Source organism: Peromyscus eremicus, chromosome 4 (genome assembly GCF_949786415.1).
Source record: "Peromyscus eremicus chromosome 4, PerEre_H2_v1, whole genome shotgun sequence".
NCBI lineage: Eukaryota > Metazoa > Chordata > Mammalia > Rodentia > Cricetidae > Peromyscus > Peromyscus eremicus.
The window spans coordinates 126,508,033-126,528,740 of record NC_081419.1 but is presented as its reverse complement, the minus strand read 5'-3'; the positions used below and the strand labels follow the sequence as shown (position 1 = coordinate 126,528,740).

Below are 20,708 nucleotides of genomic sequence, written 5' to 3'. Positions count from 1 at the left end.
TGTGGGGGGCGGGGTTCCTCTGCAAACTCGGTATGTTTTCAGAGCTACCTCCCCCCACCCAACTTATCCTCTAGCCAAGGGCCAGTGAGTCATAAGCCACTGATTTTTTTCCCCCAAAGTGTAACATTCTCTCGTGTACTAGAATTTCATTATCTCACAAACCTCACTGTATCATCAGATACAGTGGCAAACAAGGGTTCCTCCTGGTCCTACTTCTGCACTTCCCCAGGGCTACCGGGCCTTCTTGGTCTCTCTAGAGAAGATTCATGAATATGTACATAGGCAGGGGTATTTCTAAGTGTGGTTCCTTTTTTTTTTTTTTTGTTTAAATTAAAAGAAGCTACATTAGGGGTTGGGGATTTAGCTCAGTGGTAGAGCGCTTGCCTAGCAAGCGCAAGGCCCTGGGTTCGGTCCTCAGCTCTGAAGAAAAAAGAAAGAAAGAAAGAAAGAAAGAAAGAAAGAAAGAAAGAAGCTACATTAATTTATTTGGTGCATGTGCATGTATATGTGTGTGGACACATGTGCCATGGTATGCATGTGGAGGTCAGAGGACAACCTGAGAGAACCAGTTCTCTCTGTGCCGTGTGGGTCCCTGGGTGAAATTCAGGTCTTCAGGCTTGACAGTAAATGCCTACGCCCACTAGGCCATCTTGCCATCCCTGCCTTATTTTTATACAGAATATGTTGTCTACAATTTTTTGAGTTGCATGCATGTATGTGTCCCACACTGCACAATTCACCCATGTCAAATACACGTAAGTGAAATTGCTACATTCTGAACCATCATCACAGTCAATTTTTATCATATTTTATCATATCAGAAGGACTCCCCGTACCCCTAAAGCCACGCTCCTTGCTGTTCTCGGCCCTCCCTGAGGCTGTCAGCCACTCATCTGCCTCTGTGCCTGTAGAGCCGCCTTGTCATGGCGTAGGCGTTCTTTTGTGACAGACTTCTTCCGGTTGTGTTTTTGGGGTTCTCTGTGTTGCAGGATGTATCAGTCCTTTGTATTGCCAAGTAATATTTCATTTCATAGACATACCGTATTTTAGTTAGCAGTTGCTGGACATGAGTTATTTCCATATTTTGCTTATCATAGGTAATGTGGTTGTCAACAGTCTTGTGCAAAGTTTAGTGTGCATGCACTTTCCAGGTTTTTTACACTTAGGAATGGACTTGCTAAGGTCACATGGCTACTCCAGGTTCAAGTAGCTAAGGAACTGGTCCTTTGCCAAAGACTTGACTTTGTCATTTTCTTTTAGCGTCCACACCTACACAAAAGAAATAAATGTTAAAAAAAAATTTTTTTAAACCTGCCTGAGAAACTTATAACTGAGGGTTATAACTCTCTGCATCCTTGACAACACTTGGTATTCCCTACCATTTGGCTTAGACCATCCTAGCAGGAGTGAGCCATCTCGCAGTGGCTTTAATGTCACATGCCGGTAGCTGATGACGCTAACCATCTTTTCACAAGCGTGTTGGTCATTTGTATGCTTGATTTAGGTGAAGGTCTGCTCACATCTTCTGCTCATTAAAAAAAGTTGTCATTTTACTATTGAATTGTGAGAGCGTTTACACATGGTAGATATACATCCCTCTCAGACAAACCATTTATGAATATTTTCTTCCTGATTGTGAGTTGTCCTGTCCTTCCTTTCTTCTTGTCCTCCTCCTCCTTCCCTCTCCCTCCTTCTCCCTTCCCTTCTCTTATTCCTGGTGCTGTGGATTAAACTGGGGCCACATGCATGCTAGGCAAGTATTCTACCACCGAGATACAGAGGTTCATCCCTAGCTGGGTTTTTACTTTTTTTTAAAAGACAGGATCTCACTAAGTTTCTCAGGCAGGTTTAAAAAAATTTTTTTTTAACATCTATTTCTTTTGTGTAGGTGTGAATGGGAACAAGGGGACAACTTGTGGGAGTTGGTTCTCATGTGGGTTCTGGGGATCCAATTCAGGCCATTAGTCTGGCGAGCAGGTGCCTTTACCGCCTGAGTCATCCTGCCAACCCTACCAGGTAGCTGTTGACTTATGATCCTCTTGCCTGAGCCTCCTGAGTAGCAAAGATTACAGGTCTGCATTCCAAGGACAGAACAAGTCAGTCAGTCTCTCTCTCTCTTTCTCTCTCTTTCTCTCTCTCTCTCTCTCTCTCTCTCTCTCTCTCTCTCTCTCTCTGTGTGTGTGTGTGTGTGTGTGTGTGTTTCTCAGGAGAGTCTTGGTTTTTTGTTGTTGTTGTTTTTGTTTTTCGAGACAGACAGGGTTTCTCTGTGTAGCCCAGGCTGTCCTGTAACTCACTCTGTAGACCAGGCTGGCCTTGAACTCAGAGATCCACCTGCCTCTGCCTCCTGAGTGCTGGGATTAAAGGTGTGCGCCACCACCATGGTTCGGCAGTCTTAATACATCACTCAGGCTAGCCTCGAACTTGTGAGCTCCTGCCTCGTACCCCTGAGCCCTGCCTTTTATTTTCTCAACAGTGTCCACTGAAGCACAAAGTGTCACATTTTGATGAAGTTCAGTTTGTCTGATTTTTCCTATGGCTTGTACTGTCCATGTCACATCCGGGAACCATTGCCTAATCCAAGGTCACAGATTCATTTCAGTTTTCCTCTAAGAGTTCCAGTCCCTACATTCTTCAGGTTGTTTTTCTCCTAAGCAGTAAATCTATGCACTGTTGGCACAAGAGCAAGTAAGAGCATAAAAGGACATTCTCATTCTTTTTTATAGCTGTATAATACTCAATTTTATGGATATACTATAATTTATTTACCCCATTTTCCATTGATAGACATTCAGAATCCTTCCAGTACTTCGCTTTCACAAGACTTCAGTGAACATCTGCAAATATAGATAGATGTCCACCCCACACTAGTGAGTTTAGTGGGAAGTAGACTTGCTGGGTCCAAGAGTGTCTGCTTTTGGACATGATGCCATATTTCCCTCTACTGACATGGGGCACCAGCTGTCACTACCAGCAACCTGTCTAAAATGTGAGCCATTTACACTGGGTGGCGGTGGTGCACTCCTTTAATCCCAGCACTCAGGAGGCAGAGCTAGGTGGATCTCTGTGAGTTCAAGGCCAGCCTGGTCTACAGAGCGAGATCCAGGACAGGCACCAAAACTACACAGAGAAACCCTGTCTCAAAAAAACAAAACAAGCCGGGCAGTGGTGGCGCATGCCTTTAATCCCAGCACTTGGGAGGCAGAGGCAGGTGAATCTCTGTGAGTTCGAGGCTAGCTTGGGCTATAGAGTGAGTACCAGGAAAGGCGCAAAGCTACACAGCGAGGTGGATCTCTGTGAGTTCAAGGCCAGCCTGGTCTACAGAGCGAGATCCAGGACAGGCACCAAAACTACACAGAGAAACCCTGTCTCAAAAAAACAAAACAAGCCGGGCAGTGGTGGCGCATGCCTTTAATCCCAGCACTTGGGAGGCAGAGGCAGGTGAATCTCTGTGAGTTCGAGGCTAGCTTGGGCTATAGAGTGAGTACCAGGAAAGGCGCAAAGCTACACAGCGAAACCCTGTCTCGAGAAAAAAAAGAAAAGAAAAAAGAAAAAAGAAAAACAAAACAAAACAAACAAAAAAATGTGAGCCATGTGCTGATCACTGTGTGCCATGTATCAAACATTCAAACGTGTTTTGGTCCCTAAACAACGCTCCTGAAAGCCAGAGTGAAAATGCATACCTTACAAGGATCTAAGGTCACATGGTCTGTGTGTCTCTTGACTCTTCACTCTCCACCCTCCCCCATCCCCACCCCCGTTCAGTCCCTGTATCTTCAGAGGGCCTTGGCCACTTCTGAACTACCAGAAGGATGAGATTGGCAGGTGTGCCTGGAGAGTTAGAGATCACACTTATGTGGGCACAGAAAGTATGCTCTACCACTGAGCCACAGCCCAGCCTAGAAGTCTAACTTCAAGTCAGGCAGGACTGGGCTCAGTCCTGGATCAGGAAGTGTCTTTGGGCAGGCCATTGCCTTCCTGGTGCCTCAGCCTCCTCTGGTGAGTGCTGCCCTGTCTTACAAAGAGCACTAGTGGCCACCATTTCCCCTGTTGGAAAAGCAGTGAGAAATAAAAGGAAAAATATGGTGGCAGTGTGTGTGTGTGGGGGGGGAGAAAGAGGAGGGAGAGGGAGGCGGGGAGGGAAGGAGGGGGGAAGAGAGAGAGAGAGAGAGAGAGAGAGAGAGAGAGAGAGAGAGGGAGGGAGGGAGGGAGGGAGGGAGGGAGGGAGGGAGAGAGAGAGAGAGAGAGAGAGAGAGAGAGAGAGAGAGAGAGAGAGTGAGTCCTTCCAGGGAGGAAGACATTTGAATGGAGTGTGGAGGGGTAGCTTTGAGTGAGCAATGATATTCCAGGCAGGAGGATGGTGTGTGACAAACATTTCCTGCGGAGACCCAACACACATGTCTAGTCTGCTCACCCCAGATAGGGAACCTTCAACAGACCAGAAGTATAGATACCACTAAAGTCCACATTGGTGAACTGAGTTTTATTGGGGTTACTTACAGAAATATGGGTGAGGGGTTACTTATAAGAGCAGAAATGACTCAGAGACATCTGCATCACCAAAGCCCACCCCAGCATGGGTGACAGCTCACAAAGCTGGGAACCTGGAGCACACTGCACAGCCTGCAGGCCGCTCAGCAGGTTGGAGAGTATCCTTTCCAGGTGCCTCAGTTGGGCTGAACCTCTTCCTGGTTTCTGCTTCTTCTAGGCAACTGGTTGGGCCTCACAGTCTTCTTTGCAGCTCAGCTTCTGTCTGAGAGGGAAACTCAGCTTCTCTTGCTTACTCTGGTAGGGAGCGCCTCGTGGATCTGGTCAGTTTCAGGGACTTCCTGAAGCTATTTTGAGTTGTCCGGCTCTTACCCTCTTTCTGCCCCACTCTTCTGTGATAATCCCTGAGCCTTGGAGGGGGTGACTGTAGGTGTCCACCTATGGCTAAGAAGTAGTTCACATGTCACAGTAACGGTTCTCAGGAGCTTCTCCAATGGTCATGAGTGAGCTGATAACAACATTGATCTATGGGCATAAATACACGTTTAACAGACATATCACATCCATCTAGGAAAAACAAAAGTTGCTTTCCCATTGGGACCTATGACTTCCCCAGCCACAGACTTTTATTCTGGCTTACAGTACCAGGCTGGAACTCCCTCTTGTAGAATGGGCCTTAAATCCAATTGGAAGGCTGTTGGTCTCTCTCAATAGCGGAGCCACTGCTATACGAGCAGGCACATCCTGCCTGGGATGGTGGTGTTGTCACATGAAGGGTCCATAGTCAAGCAGGGGTGGTGGTGGTAGGAATGCCAGATTTGCCTTGATCCCAAGGTGGGGGCTGTGGGAGCTGTGGGGGCCACCAGAGTAGCTTGAAAGCCTGGCACTCTGGCTGACGTCAGATACACAGCAGCTACGGAAAGGGCCATGGTGTTGTGGGATACTTGTACACTGTATGTTGCTGTGATTGATTTAATAAAGAGCTGAACGGCCGATAGCCAGGCAGGAGGTACAGGACTTTCGGCAGGGAGAGGAAGTAGGGGATAATCGAGGCACAGGGAGCCGCCAACGAGACGTGGAGGGAGTCGGACATACAGAATGAAAGAGAGGTAAGAAGCCTCATGGTAAAACCTAGACTAATAAAAGCAGGTTAATTTAAGTCATAAGAGCTAGTGGAACAAGCCTCAGCTAAGGCCAAGCTTTCATAATTAATAGTAAGTCTCTGTGTCGTTATTTGTGAGCTGGCGGCAGAACAGAAAGTCCGAAGACACCATGGTGCTGGCAGTCCTGCTCGGCATGTCCCATCTGCAACCTGAACAGTCTTCTCTCTCTAGACCTTATTTCTTCTTGAGGAGCAGCCTGAGTAATGCTGAAGAACGAGAGGTCAGGGGTCAGGCAGCCCGGGTTGGTTTCTAGCTCTGCCACTTATGAGCTATATGACCTTGGCCATTTTTGTCACTTAGCCTCTCCTGCCTGTAGTTTACTCAGCCATAAAAAGTAGTTGCTGCTGCTGCTTCCTGGGGTCACAGTGAAGAGCACAGGGCTCTGAGGCCTGTGCTTGGCACACAGTGCATGCTCCATGTGGTGGCTGGTAGTAGAGCATGTGTCCTGTCTCTGACTGGGAATTCCAAGGCCTTCTGAGTGAATGGATGCTCAGGCTCTCTGGGGGATCTGGAGGGCTCATCGCTCATCACTAGTTCTTTCAGCAGATGAGTTGTGAGCACTTGCTTTATGCCAGGCCCGAGAAGATATTGTGAGGCCATCTCACAGAACTCTGACCTGACCCAGGGTACTGAAAGCCAAACTCATCATTTCAGATACCCACACTTTCTTCCTGTGTCCTACCTGTCCTGGACCAGGCATCGTAATTGCTAGCCAAGTGCCTTTGTCTCTGAGCCACACTTTCAACTTGGGAATTCAAAAAGAAACTTTTTTTTTTTTTTTTTTTTTTTTGAGACAGGGTCCCACTACATATCTCTAGCTGACCTGGAATTTACTGTGTAGACCAGGCTGGCCTTGATCGCACAGAGATCTGCCTGCCTCTGCCCCCAGATCTGGGATTGGCATGCACCCCCACATCCAGCAGGAATTAGAATTTTTACCTAGTGTCTTATCACTCAGGCTTTTGCTGAGCTCCCAAATCTGGATGGAAGGATGAAGGATAACGGGAATGGAGTGAGTTGCCCTGCCCTGCCCTTTCACAGAACAGACCCAGAGAGTGAGCGTAGACGCCGACCCTGAACCGCTAGCACATGCTGCTCCCTGGCTCCTGTGGTGCCCAGGGTTGGCAGGTGGTAGGATACCCTTGGATACTGGATGGAGCTCAAAGATGAAAACAGACAGGAAGTGGGTGTGTAAGAGAGGAGAGTCAAGATCCCTCCAGGTGCCTGGCCTGAGCAAGAGACACTGGAGAAGGCCCTTGGTGCGGCAGGCTGAGTGGTGAGGGCTTGGGGCTGTCTGTGGACAGGAGAGGAAGGACCAAATGCTTGCTGGACAAGAGCATGTTTTCTCCTGGTCTCACAGAGACTCTCTGGATAAGACTTGCTTTCAGAGCTGTCCAGTTGACTGTTTGGAGCAGAGAAGAGGCCCAAGCTGTTGTTGTGAACCTGGTGTCACTCTGAGATGACCAGGAGATAGACAAGACCCCTGAGGATGCTAACATAAAGAGATCTTGTCTTAATTTCAGGCTTTCTCCTTCTGTGGAATGCTTCAACTTTTTAATATTAGCAATAACTTAAGAATTGTAGGGGTTGGGGATTTAGCTCAGTGGTAGAGTGCTTGCCTAGCAAGTGCAAGGCCCTGGGTTCAGTCCTCAGCTCCGGGAAAAAAAAAATTGTAATACACTCCTACAGGTCCCTGAAACATATCCATAGCCCCCATTGGGCCTGTGGCCTCCTGGTTAGGGTTCTCTGGTGTGTATGAGTGAGTCAGGCTGCCTGGATTGAGGCCCAGCTGTGGGTCCCTATATGAGCTGAGTGACAGCCCTTAAGAGCTTCCGGTCCCTCATCTGGAAAATGGGAACAATCACAGTGCCATCTCCTGGTGACATAGTAGTTTCTGGACTGACAGTTCAAGTAAAATATTCATGATGGCTTTTGTCAGTGACCAGGGTGCTTGAGCTGGCCAGGAGAGATCTTGTCTGCCACTGACTTGCTGTGTGAACTCGGCCTGGTTTTAGTCCTCGCTGAGAAAGCAGTTTTTTTCTTGGAGTTAGAAGATGTCCTGGGTGCTTCAGAGGCCTCTGAGTGCCTCTTTAACCAGCACCCTCCCGCCTCTCTCCTTCCAGCCTCGCCCACCTGCCACTTCCCACCCTCTACCCTGCCACCAAAATGATCTTTCAAAAACCACAAATCTCAGCATGGTCTTTTCCTGCCTGGAGAAAATTAATGTGATGCCCCATTGCCTTCAGGAATAAGCCCCAGAGTCCTGACCTGGCGTGGGCAGGAGGGGCTGGCCCTCGCCTGTCTTCCCATCACCCCTGCTTGTATTCTAGCCGCATACAGCCTCTGCTCCCACCTCGATGGCCACGTGGCCCTTGGTGCTGGCACCCCCACCCCCTGTCACAGCCCACATTTCTGCCTTCTCATCTACCCCACAGTTACCCGGTGTCTGTGTTTCTCAGATCTAACACCGCCTTTCCGCCAGTGATCCACCCACAGCTCTAAAGCCTCCTTCTCTCTCTTTATCCCTTTCTCCATTGCCCGTTCTCGATGAGCAGCCAGAAAGAGTCTATTGGCTCATGCCTGTCATTTGGGAGGCTGAGGCAGGAGGATTGCTAGAGGTTCCAGACCAGCCCGGGCTACATAGGTCACTCTGACCTAAAGTGCAATGCCCTCAAATAATAAATAAATGAATGAATGAATGAATGAATGAATGAATGAATGAATAAATAAATAAATAAATAAATAAATAAATAAATAAATAAGAATCTGGATATGTCACTACCTGCTTACATTTTCTCTGTGGCTGCCTGTTCCACTGGCAGTAAAGACAGGGCTTCCAGACCAGCTTCCATGCTGTCTTGCCCAGGCTGCTTGCCCTCTAGAGTGACTTGAACACTGTCACTTCAACAGAGTCTTTGTGGCCGTCACACCTCACCGACAGGTGAGAATCGCTCCTTCTAGTGACCATGCTGCAGAACCTTCCTAGTAGCACTGTAGACGCCCTTCCTCTTGGCAAAAACGGTCCAGCCAAATGCTGCTTCCTCTGTGAAGTCTTCTTCCGCACAGCCTCCCCAAGATCGTTCCTTCCCATTGCATCTGCAGGCGACAGAGGCAACCCCACGGTGGCTCCTGTCAGCTTGCTCCTCTTGCCGTGGGTCCCCACACTCAGTGCTGTCCTCATAGAAGCTGCTGGAGGCAGGAGGCAGTGAGGAGAGCGGACATTCTTGGAGCCTGACCTGTGTGTGCTAAGTGCTTGGACACGCCCTCGCCTTACTCTTCAGAACCCCATAGGGTCAGCTCCCCTAGAAGCTCCATTTTAAAGAGAAGCCAACGAAAGTCTGAAGAGATTTAGCCATGTGTCCTGCCCGAGGTCACCAGCCAGTCTTCCTGAGCTGAGCAGGAGCGGTCAGTGAGTACCGGCAATGACTATATATAGCACCTTTCACATGCCAGGTACTGGGCTGCGGCCTGCACACATTCCATCCTCCCTGGGACATCCACTGCACTCCACCTCAGGGCTGGGAAACTCAGCTACAGGCACTCAGGAAGCCAGTCACAAGAGGGCCAAGCTTTGGCTTGTACTCCCTGGGGCCCCTGTCATGACTGCCACACTGTGATATACTGAGACATAGCAGACTCCTCCCTCTGCCCTACCTGGGAGGTTATTAGCACCCCAACACCTGGGCTAGCCTCCAGCCCTGGGAGGTCCTGGCTAGTGGGTGTGTAACGAATGAGGGAACAGGTAGTTAGGGATGTGGCCCCTGCCCCAGCCATTCTGCAGCTGTTCCCTGAAACCCAAAGGTGCAGCCACCCCTCTCCTAGCCACAGTGACCCCCAGCACCCTGTTGTCCAGACAGCCCTCGGGAAGGAGCAGATCCATAAACATGAGGTTCCTCAAGGGCTCAGGAGGGGCACTGGGCGCCGTACAAGTCCTCAATATTATTGCTTTATTGTCATTTAAATGGAGCCTGCCTCAAACAGGCCACCCAGTTCTAGCCACCAGCGCTGGACAAAACCTCCATTGAAAAGCCAATTACAATCACTCCATCTAAATTGTCATGGATTTGTATAGAAAATTACATCTCCATTTAGTCCTGAAGCAACGTCCTGGGCATGGACAGAGGGGAGGCTGGCCCATTTACCTCGCCAGCTCAGCGCGGGTGCCGCAGGCAGAGAGAAAGCCCAAGCTGCCGGTCTTGGCTAGCCCAGGAACAAAGGCCAGTTTGTGGGGGCCCAAAGAGAAGCTGGGCCTCTGAGGGCGTCTCAGATTCCAGGCCTGGGCCGATGGACCCTGCACTGCCAGCTGGTCTCCCCTGCTGGCAGCTCTGGCCAGACAAGCTTCTGACAGCCGGCTTTAGGCGGCCGTCAGCCCTGCCACTATCCAAGGGGCCTGGAGCTTGGCTCATGTCCACACTGCCAGGAAATGAAGGAGGTTAGCCTGGGGATCACTGGCCTACGATCTTGAGAGCTTGGGTCATTCATTCATTCATTCGTTCATTCATCACTGTTGCTAAAGGGTCTTTGGGCAGTATGAAAAGCATAGTAACATAGAAATGAGCTCCAGCCTCAGGTGTCCTGGGTTCCAGTGCAGACTCTGTCCTTAGTAGTATTTTCAATTCTGAAATAGTTGCTGAGCACCTACTTACTCTATACCACAGAACAGAATATGGCTGAAGCCAGGACAAAATGCTGTGTCTCCTTGTCCCTTAAAGCCAAAGGGAGATGTGCTCTTTTGTGAATGACCCAGACTGAGGGAATGAACAGGAGCTGCTTGAGTTTTGTAGAAGAGTTGTGTGAGTAGACAGTTCTAAAGGAATAAGCCAGAAGGGTACTCCAGGCTGAGGAAATAGTCTGTGTATAGACGGGGGCAGCTGGGCTGGCTGGAACAGCAGTGAGCAGTTGGGGCCTCTATGGGCTGCTTCTCTAAGACTTGGTTCACTCATCTGTAATGTGTGCATGGTGGTAGGGCTATTCCAGCTATTCTCATTAGGGTTAGTCCAAGGCCTTGCCCAGGCAGACCTCAGAGAGTATTTGTTGACATACTCTTGCTGACCTTGGGTGTATGTGATGAAGCCAGGGGTTCTGATACCATGCACTGTGAGTGTGACTGCATTTAATTGTGTGTGAGACTGTCCCAAGACTCCATATGGTTGTGTGACTGTGAGGTCATGTGTTCATGTATGCAACTATGACTGTTATCATGTGTTGACAGTCACTCACATTTCTGGTGGCCTCACCCCCACACGGTGTTCTCAGACTGGCTGTATGTGGCTGGGTCAGACTGTGTGCCATGGCCTAAACATTGTCTGGGCCCAGTGGAACACCTGGCTGGGATGGCTGGCCAGCACACAAGCAGCGCTAGGACGGGACAGGTGGGTGCAGTAGGTAAGGAGGGCAGAGTTCCCATCCTCCCCCACCCAGCCCTACCAGGTAGACTGGCCAATGCAAAAACAACCCCATCAGGGACTGCTCTGTATACAGAAAACAAGTTCTTCTGGTATCAGCTCAAGTTTGGCAGGAAGTGGCTTTTGGGTGGCAGGAAGTTGGATTCAGCTCATATCAGCGCCAACCGAGGGAGCAGGGGAGCAGTTATCTAGGGTTAAACAGAGTTACCAAGAAGTGGGGCCCACCACCTCCCCATCCCGATAGTGTTGAGGGCCAGCCCACCCCTCCCGGTCACTTGGGATGGGATAGTGGAGGGCTGGAAAGAAGAGCTGCCCCAGGCACATATCAACTGAGTCTAAGACGCACACAGCCCATTATCCACCTCTCATTAGCCCCTTTTGGTCTATTCATAAACACAGACTTGTCCAAGGTCACCAAAGCAAGGGGCTCACAACTACCTAAAGATAAGAAAACCCAAGCAGAGGGACAGAGAAAAGACGGAACTGGGACAGAGCTGGTGAGACAGAGGCATGCAGAGAGAGCAGTGAGTGTCAGTGGAGACCTGTAGTATGCCCACAGTGTGCAAGGCCAGCCCATGGACATCACAGCTGACCATGAGGTTCTGAACCCATTTTCCAGATGTGGGGCCAGTAAGACTGGAGTGCCTCACATGTTGAGCCAAACCTACGCTTGATTCTAAAGCACAGGTTTTTTTTCCAGGCCACTTCCTGTGCCCAACTTCTAGAAGCACAGTGGCTATCTACAAGGCGACGCCCCACTGAGGAGTTGACCCACTTGTCCAGTGGCAAGCCAGGGTCAGACTTGAACAGGGTGGCTACTTGTACCATGCAACAGAGAGTGCTCAACTCTGGCAGTGCAGACAGAGAAAGTCAAGGCCCTGCCCTTGGGTTGGTACTCAGCCACTGGAATGGGTTTTGTAACTGGTCAGAAGCAGAGTTCTCCTAAGGCCCAGCCTTAGACCAGCTGTGTCCCTGACCCCGACTCAAGCCCCTGGCAGGGAGGCTTCTGGCCCTGTTCTCATCCCTAAAGCAGCACCAAGCTGTTCTCTGGCTGAGATGCTGATTTGAAACTCAGTTTGCATGTCGTTTGCACATTACTCTGTGTGTCAGAAGGTACGAACATCTCCCTTTCCGGGAGAGGGCTGCCTGCCGCAGGCCCCCCTGCCCTCCTCCAGACAGCAAAAATGCCAGCCGGCTAGACGGGAGCTACGCCCTGGCCTCTGATAGCACCCGCCTGCTGCCACCTCCCCCATTCCCTCCTCGAGCCAAATTTAGGCTGCTCTGCTACTGAGAGATGGGGAGAGAGGAGGCAGGAAACCCTGAGCTGGAGCTGCTAAGCCAAGGCTCGTATAGGGTGGGGCTGCCCCAGGGGTACCCCTGTCCCTAAAGCCCTGGGCCTAGCCTCCCCCCCCCCTTTTCACACTGGAAAGAAGCCCAATTGGGGAACACCGGGTTCTCTGCCGCAGCCCAGGGTGCTGGCTGCCTTGTCCATCATGGATGAGAGAGAGAGACAGAGAGAGAAGAGGTCATGGTCAGGGCAGTGGGGAAGGGATCAAATAGCGTCCTCCTGCCCCAGACACTGGCCGCCATTGGGTCCCAAGAGCTGGCTCTGCTTATCTGTACTTCCTGCCTTTCCTTGGCATGCCCCCCTTATTGTGGGGTGGGAGGCTCTGGGTCCAACTGAGTCTGAGGGGACTGACCTCTTTCCCAAGGTTCCATCACGCCGTGGGCCAGCTTCCTGCCTTGGTTTGTCTTAGTTTTTCTATCTGGGAGACGAGAAGGGAATGACTTCCAAGTGGCTGTGTATGCTGAGACCTAGGGTTTCTGGGAGGCTGAACATAAATTAGGAACAGTGGCTTCAGGCCTAGAAGCTTCCTGGATTTTTCAGGGACTAGGAGAGGTGACTTGTAACAATGCTGGGGACAGGACTCGAGTAAGCTGAGCCAGGAGAAACAGGGCAAAGACGTGAGCTGGATTGCAGCCACCTCAAATCCAGAGGTGGGTTAATAGATCCCAGTACAGTAGCTGGGGCATGGAGCCTGGAGTAGGGCTGCCTGGGTTTGAAGGCGACCGTCAGTTTTCTGCATCTCTTTCCTCACCTGTAAGAGGAGAGTAATAAATTTCCAGGGTTGCTGGAAGGTGAAATGAGGCAGTGAACGTTTGGCACATAGTAGGTGCATCATGATGCCAGCCACCAGTGTGATTGTTTTGTCCCCCAGAGCAGTTGAGAAGTCCCAGGGTTGTAACAGATGTGAACGTGAAGGGAAGGCATTGTGGCTCCGTGGCCAAATGGGAGCCATCAGAATGGGTGTTCAAGTCTGCATGACCCTGGGCAAATGGCCACACCCCGCTGAGCCTTGGGAGAGGAGCAGCGAGGCGCTTACCTCGGAGGGTCTGGGAGGACTGCGCGAGCTCAGGGTTGGCACGGCGCCTGGCACATAGCGGGCAGTCCCTGAAGGATCCAGTGGTACCGCCTCGCACAAAGGACAGGTGGGCAGCGTCGGGGTGGAGGGCGGAGCAGGGCAGGTGTGCCGAGAGCGAGGAGGCGGGGCAGGAGCAGGGAGGGAGAAGGTGGACGGGCGCGCGCAGCAGGTGCGCGTGGGATGGGCGGGGCCCCCGAGCGGGCGGGGTCTCCAGGTGCGCGGGCATGCGCCAGGAAGCGGGTGCCCTGGGCGCACGGCCGCAAAGCGTCCCTGTGTCTTTAACGCCCCCCTCCCCGCGTCCCCCTACCCCTTTGTGCACCCCCTCCCCAGCCGGGCAGCAGCCGCGGAGCCGTCCCCCCTGCACTGACAGCTGGTATCTAATTACTGTGTGAGAATGGAAAGTCAGGCTGTCCCAGCTCCGGGGAGAGGGGATTAACGTCTCCTGCAGAATACACTTCCTCTGGTGGGTTGCCATGGTTACTCTCATTACCTGCCTGCCCGCGAGGAGCCGCACGAGCCGCTCCAGCAGGCCCTCGGAACCGGGGGCCGGTACACGCACGCGCGCGTACTCGCGCGCGCGCGCGCCTGTCTCCCCGCCCCTTCCCTCCGGGAGCGCACGCGCGTGCGCCGTGGGGAGTGCGAGCGGTCTCACCCCTGCCCCTCATCCCGCCCAAGCAGCTGTCAGCGGCGCGCGCGGCCCGCCGGCCCCTGCGCGCGCTGTCAACAGTCATTAGCGCGGGACGCGCCCCTCCCCCTCGGTCCCCCAGCCCGGGGTGGGGCCCGCACCTGGGGCCCCCTGCTCGTTAGCGCACCCGGGCCTCCAGCTTAGGTCCGGAGGGACCTGTCGGGCTCAGAGCCTCCTCCTCCTTCTCCTACCTAGAACCCGTTCGGAGGTCCGGTCCCCGAGGGAGGCGGGACCCCAGAGTCTCAGAGGGCGCCCCTGCTGCAGGGGTGACGACAGCGGTCATTTATGAAATGTCTCAAGAGGGCAGGCATGTTTGTGCTTCGTTCGGGGTTCCTGCAGCCCTCCTGTGAGATGGTGAAAGCCATGGCGCACTTGGTGTCATTTCGCGCTTGAGGAAACTGAGGCGCAGCCCCTTCCTCGTCTGAGGGCCGGGCTGGATTGCCATCAGGCTCTGACTCACTTCTAGGAGCACTCTTACTGCTCAGATCAGGCCGCTCCCTGACCCTGCAGTATCTCCCAAGGGAGGCTTCATCCCCGCCTGGCACTTACTTCCCCCGCCCTTCTCTTTCCCAAAAGGGTTGCCTTAGCCCGCTGCACTCCCTCCCTTTCCCCTCCCCTGTCAGGAACCCCAGAGTTAAAGCCAAAAGAAAGAAAAAAGAAGAGCAGAAAAGGAAAAGGCTCCTGGGAGCGGCTTGAAGGATGTGGCACCTCGCTGTGGCTTCGGGGTCCATCCCAGGCACTTTCTCTGTGGGCCCGGGCGTGCATGTTGGTCCGCGGCGTGATTTGAAAGAAGATAGAGGTTCAGCGAAGCAGAAAGGAGGTCTTGGAATATGTGAGGCTGTTCCAGATGGCAGGTGCGACTCGATGGCAGTGCTCCGCACTAACAGTTGGAGATTGAGCACAAGGGTGGATAAGAGGCAGGTGCTACATTGAGTCCTCAGTGCCTTGCTTATGCATTTATTTATGGGTGTGGGGAGGGGTTCCTCCCACTGCCCCCTCCAGATCTGAAGAGCTCAGGGGCACTGGGGGCCAGAGAATTCCAGTGTGAGCCTTTTTTTTTTTTTTTTTTTTTTTGAAGGGATTGCTTGTTTTCAGTTAGGTAATATTTCGAGTCAAGAGAAATAAAAACACTGTCACTTGTATTTGAGCAGGGCCCTCCTTGGCCATCTGATTGCAGCCTTACAAGTCATCAGAAGCTTCTCCTGGGACTCTGAGAGAGACTTTCAGAGGCTGGGGTGATGCTCTTTCAGTCTGCTTTTCCATCTCTCGGTTTTCCGTGGTTTTAAGATCTCTCCACCTCTTCCTACCCCTCTGTGGCTCCTCTGCAGGGGGCTAACTCCTCCCCTTAGGTTCTTCCTTTAGCTCTGCTCAGGGCTTGGAATAAGACTCCCTTATCCTGAAACTTCCCAAACTCAAGTCCTGGCCAAATTGATTAAAGCGGGGAACAAGCCCTGTCAGTGCCTGGGAGGAGCATGCCCAGTGCCTTTTGCTGTGTTCTCAGCCTCTTTTCTGGCTGGCCTAGATGGGATGGAGCAGCATCATTGAGTTTGCCTGCGCAATCAACCCCCTGAAGTCCCAAACTCCCACACAAGTGGAAGCCAAAGGTTTGTCCCCTGGGGTGTGTTCTGCTGACTGATGCTGTCCTGTAGCAGCAATCCCGTTGATTTTCATGCCTCGTTAAGAGTTGGATCTGGCCGGGCGGTGGTGGCGCACGCCTTTAATCCCAGCACTCGGGAGGCAGAGCCAGGCGGATCTCTGTGAGTTCGAGGCCAGCCTGGGCTACCAAGTGAGTCCCAGGAAAGGCGCAAAGCTACACAGAGAAACCCTGTCTCGAAAAACCAAAAAAAAAAAAAAAAAAAAAAAAAAAAAAAAGAGTTGGATCTGGAATGCACCAAGAGCGCATATTTTAAGGACATCCTCTCAACCAAGGCCTCCTTGTGGCTGGGAAGCATAGTTCCCTCTTATAGTGGTGAAACTATGCTAAAAGGTGTCCCGTGGCTTGAAACAGTGTTCTCACCTTGATAAGTATGTAACTTGTTACCAGCCAGCAACTTCAAAGTTGCAGAGATGATGGCAGAGCTGCCGTCCATTAGCAATTGGACTGTGCTTGCTATCAAGGCCAGGGGTCCCTTCAGTTGGCTTCTGTAGGAGATGGATAGGATTCCGTCTGAGGGCTTGACCCAAGGGATACTCCCAAGGATTGCCATGTGGCCACCTGGCAGGAGCCTAATGGCCTGCCAAGATGCCCTGGTTCCTCTCATTGGTCTTCAACCCTGTATATAACAGTCTCCTTTTGATGAGTATTCTGGTCACTTGAAAAAACTGAGGAATCCAATCCCTCCTAAAGTAACTTTGCCAGGAAGTCAAAGTCAGGCTTGCGGGGGTGGGGGTGGGGTGGAGTGGGGGTGCAGCGTCCCTGTCCGTGCACCTGTGATCCACAGTAAGTCTCTGGGCAGATTTCTTGAATTTATAGTAACATTGCCTAATAAGAGTCTTCTTCCCCCTACCCTATTAGGAAAGGTAGCCTTTGCTAGAGATGAAAATATTAACATACAAGGCCTGGAAGCCCAGAAGTGGTAGCTGTATTTAATCAGTGTCAGTTTCACTACTGTTTACCTTCATGTCTCAATCATGGAGACGTGGTAATCAGCATTTCTCAAAATCTTCTTGCATTATAGTCATTTGGGGATGGACTTTTTAAAACCTCAGACTTGGTAGGCTGAAGTAGACCATGGAAAATATGCATTTTGTTTGTTTGTTTGTTTTTGGAGGCAGAGTCTTGTGTACCCTAGGCTGGTTTTGAGCTCCTTATACAGTTAAAAAAAAATGGCTTGAACTTCTGATGCTCCTGCCTGCACTCTGTAAGTGCTGGTATCATGGGTGTAAGTTACCATGTACAGTTTATGTGGTACCAGGGATTGAACCCAGGACTTCATGCGTGCTAGACAAGCACTCTACCTACCAATCCATATCCCCAGCCCCTAAACACCCATTTTTTAAGAACTGCTCATATGATTCTTTTTTATATATTTTATGTGCATTGATGTTTTGCTTACATGTATGTCTGTGTGAGGGTGTTGGATCCCCTGGAACTGGAGTCACAGACAGTTGTGGATGCTTGTGGATGAACCATGTGGATGCTTGGAATTAAACCCAGGTCCTCTGGAAGAACAGCCTTTGCCACTGAGACATCTCTCCAGCTCCCCCACTTTTTAAACTTTTGTTTATTTGTTTTTGTTTTTCAAGATGGGCTTTCTTTTGTGTAGTCTTGGTTGTTCTAGAACTCACTCTGTAGACCAGGCTGGCCTCAAACTCAGAGATTCACCTTCCTCTGCCTCCTGAGTATTGGGATTAAAGATATGGGCCACCACCGCTCAGCACTCATATAATTCTAATGCTGCTTATGTAGGACCCACACTCGGAGGACCAGAGTTCTACATATTTTGAAATATCAGTTACATGTAAAGTAGACATTTTGAGATTGCTTCAGTTGTGTGCAACCCAGCTTTTGGATCAGAATTCAAATGGGCTAGCTTTAACTGAATTGGCAACGTCTAAGAAAGTTAGTAGCTCTACAGTTTTAAAAATGAATGCCATGTCCAGTTAGGTTAGTTTGGGTCTGGTTGGTTGTTCTGGAGTTGGATGGTTCTGGAGTATGTTACCATGGCAATGTTCTTCCCTACAGAGAAAAAACTCCCATTGACCTGGTATTTTTCATGTTCTTCCCCATGAAATGCTATAGAGTTTTTTTTTTTTTTTCCCATCATTCCCGCCTGGCATTTCTGAAAGCTGGATCGTTAGGAGAGTCCAGGTCCTCTCTGATCCAGTCCCCTAAGTACAATGAACTTCCTTTGTCAATACAGTGTGCAGCTTGTTTAAAGCAGGGGATTAAATGATACTGGCTTGGGTACCAGGCAGAAGTGGGGTGGCTGGGGCATCCCAAGGCTAAGGAGAGGTCTGGAGATGCTGTTCAGCGGCAGAGTGCTTGCCTGATGGGTACAAGGCCCTGGGCTCAAAATGGTCAGTACAGGGCAGGGGTGGGGGGTGGACAAGGTTCCCAAGGCTATCGGGAAGACACTTTGTGTTCTTTTAATTAGCAGCTCTCTCATATTTCTGTCTGCATTACCAGCTAGGGAAGGCATGCCCCTCCTGCAGCATTTACCATAAAGGTCATTACCTTCATGGATGCAGGGCCTGTGACTGCTGCCAGATCTCTTTGTTACCATCTTCCTAGGGCTCTTGTTGAAGGCCAGACAGACATTCTGGTGTTCTTCCTTTAGGGTGTTAAGCACACAACCTCCAGGTGGCCACAGCTCACTAGAGGGCTATCAGTGTATGCCTCTGCAAACCTTGTGTGGCCTGAGTTCTGTTTGTTACAAGCCCTTCCCTGTTAGAGACAGGACCCAAAGTTGAAAATAAGAAATCAATCTTTTTTTTTTTTTTTTTTTTTGACAAGGTCTTCCTGTATGGCCCCCAGTCTGGTCTGGAACTCTCTATATAGCCCAGGCTGGACTTGGCCTTGAACTCCTCCTTCAGCCTCCCAAGTGCTGGGATTACAGGTGTGGGTCACCACGCCCGGCCAAGCAATCAATTTTTAAAGAGGTAGTTACTGATAAATGCTCCCTTGAAGTTTCCCTGGGATAATTTTATTGTCACACTGGACCAGGTGCAAAGCCACTGCTTAACCAAGTGTGCCTAAGAATAGAGGTGGGAGGCTAGGCCAGGGACAGAACAGGCACTGGGTAATATATTTTGCTGTTCTATCTAGGTGCATTCATTTTGGGAGTTTTTTGTTTGTGTGTTTGTTTTTTGAGACAAGGTCTCACTTTGTAGTTCTGGCTGGCCTGGAACATACATACATACAGACAGATAGATAGTATATACATGCAGCAAAACACATAATAAATAAATAAATCTTAAGAAAAATTCACAGAGATAGATACACCTGCCTCTGCCTGGGTGTACCACTACACCTGACAACTATTAGTTATATTTTGAACTCAGGAAAAACTTAACCTGTCCAAGTTTGAGGACAGCCTTAACATATTATTTAAGAATTAAATTAAATTAAATAAGACTATGCATCTCTCCTGAATGTGGATATTACCTCATGGGATCCAGTTTGTAGCTGACTAGATCAGAGTGAGAAAAGCAGATTCCTAAACACAAAGTGTTCAGGCTCAGTGAGTCCAGAGGGAGGAGATGAACATTTACCAAGTGTAATGTGCCAAATGTCTCACACAGACTTACCCCCATTTCTTTTTCATATATGTGTGCAGGTGTGCATGCATATTTGCATGTATGTGCATATGGAAGACTGAGGCTGGTGTTGGAATTCTTACTCATCACTGTTCTGTCTTAATTTGACTTATTGTTTGGAGATCTCACTCGTAGACCAAGCTGGTCTGGAACTCAGATCTGTCTGTTTCTGCCTCCCTGGTGCTGGAGTGGAAAGCTTATTTTTTCAGGCAGGGTCTCTCAGTCAGACCTAGACCTCGCTGTTAAGACTAGTCTCTTTTGTCAGCTTCCTTGTGTTTACACGGATCTGAACCCTGGTCTTCCTGCTTACAAGCAAACATTTTATCTGTGAACGATGTCCCCAGGCACACATATCCCTTCACACACATTCTCACTCAATCCTTAGAACATTCAGTCAGGATAGGCCCATCTTCCAGAGGAGAAAACAATATCAACTAGTGAAAGGGAGCCAGGCGGTGGTGGCACATGCACTTGGAAGGCAGAGGCAGGTGGATCTCTGAGTTTGAGGCCAGCCTGGTCTACAGAGTGAGTTCCAGGACAGCCAGGTCTACACAGAAAAACCCTGTCTTGAATAACAACAACAACAAAACAAAAAACAAAACTGAAAAAGTAAAATGAGCCACCCAGGGTCTCTGAACTGGTGAGAGGCCAGGCTGGTGACCAGCAAGTCCCAGAGATCCTCCTGTCTCCCCGATACCAACAGCACTGGGCCTCAGGCATTTTGGATGACTGTGCTCAGCATTTTAGGTGGGTTCTGGGGATTCAAACTCTATTCCCTGTGCTGTGCAGCAAGAATTTTTAGCCCTGGAGCTATCCACACAGCCTGAAAATTGATACTTTTTCAAAATTAAATTTCGAGCTGGACGCAGGGGCACACACTTTTAATACCAGCACCCAGCAGACAAAGGTAGGTGGATCTTTGTGAGCCACCCTGGACTACATAGTGAGTTCCAGGCCAGCAAATGCTCCGTCTTAAAACAACAACAACAAAATAACAAGTTAAAGTTTAAGAGCTCTATAGAAGACAACATAGGTCACTAGTGTTCTTAGTAGACTTTTTAATAACTGTGCACACCTGCATAACCACATCTAGACTGAGGACCAAAAACTCAGTTGTATTTATTCTTGAAGTTCATTCATTTTTGCCATCATAAACCTCTAGTTAAAAATGTTTTCAACGGGCTGGAGAGATGGCTCAGTGGTTAAGAACACCGACTGTTCTTCCAGAGGTCCTGAGTTCAATTCCCAGCAACCACATGGTGGCTCAGAACCATCTGTAATGAGATCT

General features: G+C 50.2%; 1 protein-coding gene across 3 annotated transcripts in view; it reads left to right on the top strand.

The window, feature by feature from the left end:
• The window catches only part of Nol4l (nucleolar protein 4 like), a 125,123-nt gene that overhangs the window by 25,045 nt on the left and 79,370 nt on the right, over nt 1-20,708 (top strand). The window contains exon 1 of one of the 3 annotated variants that reach the window (XM_059261669.1): nt 14,211-15,015. The exons of the other annotated variants lie outside the window; for them this stretch is intronic. The gene's annotated coding sequence lies outside the window, so the exon portion shown is untranslated. Of the gene's footprint in view, nt 1-14,210; nt 15,016-20,708 lie in introns of those variants that run through there. 3 annotated transcript variants of the gene reach the window in all.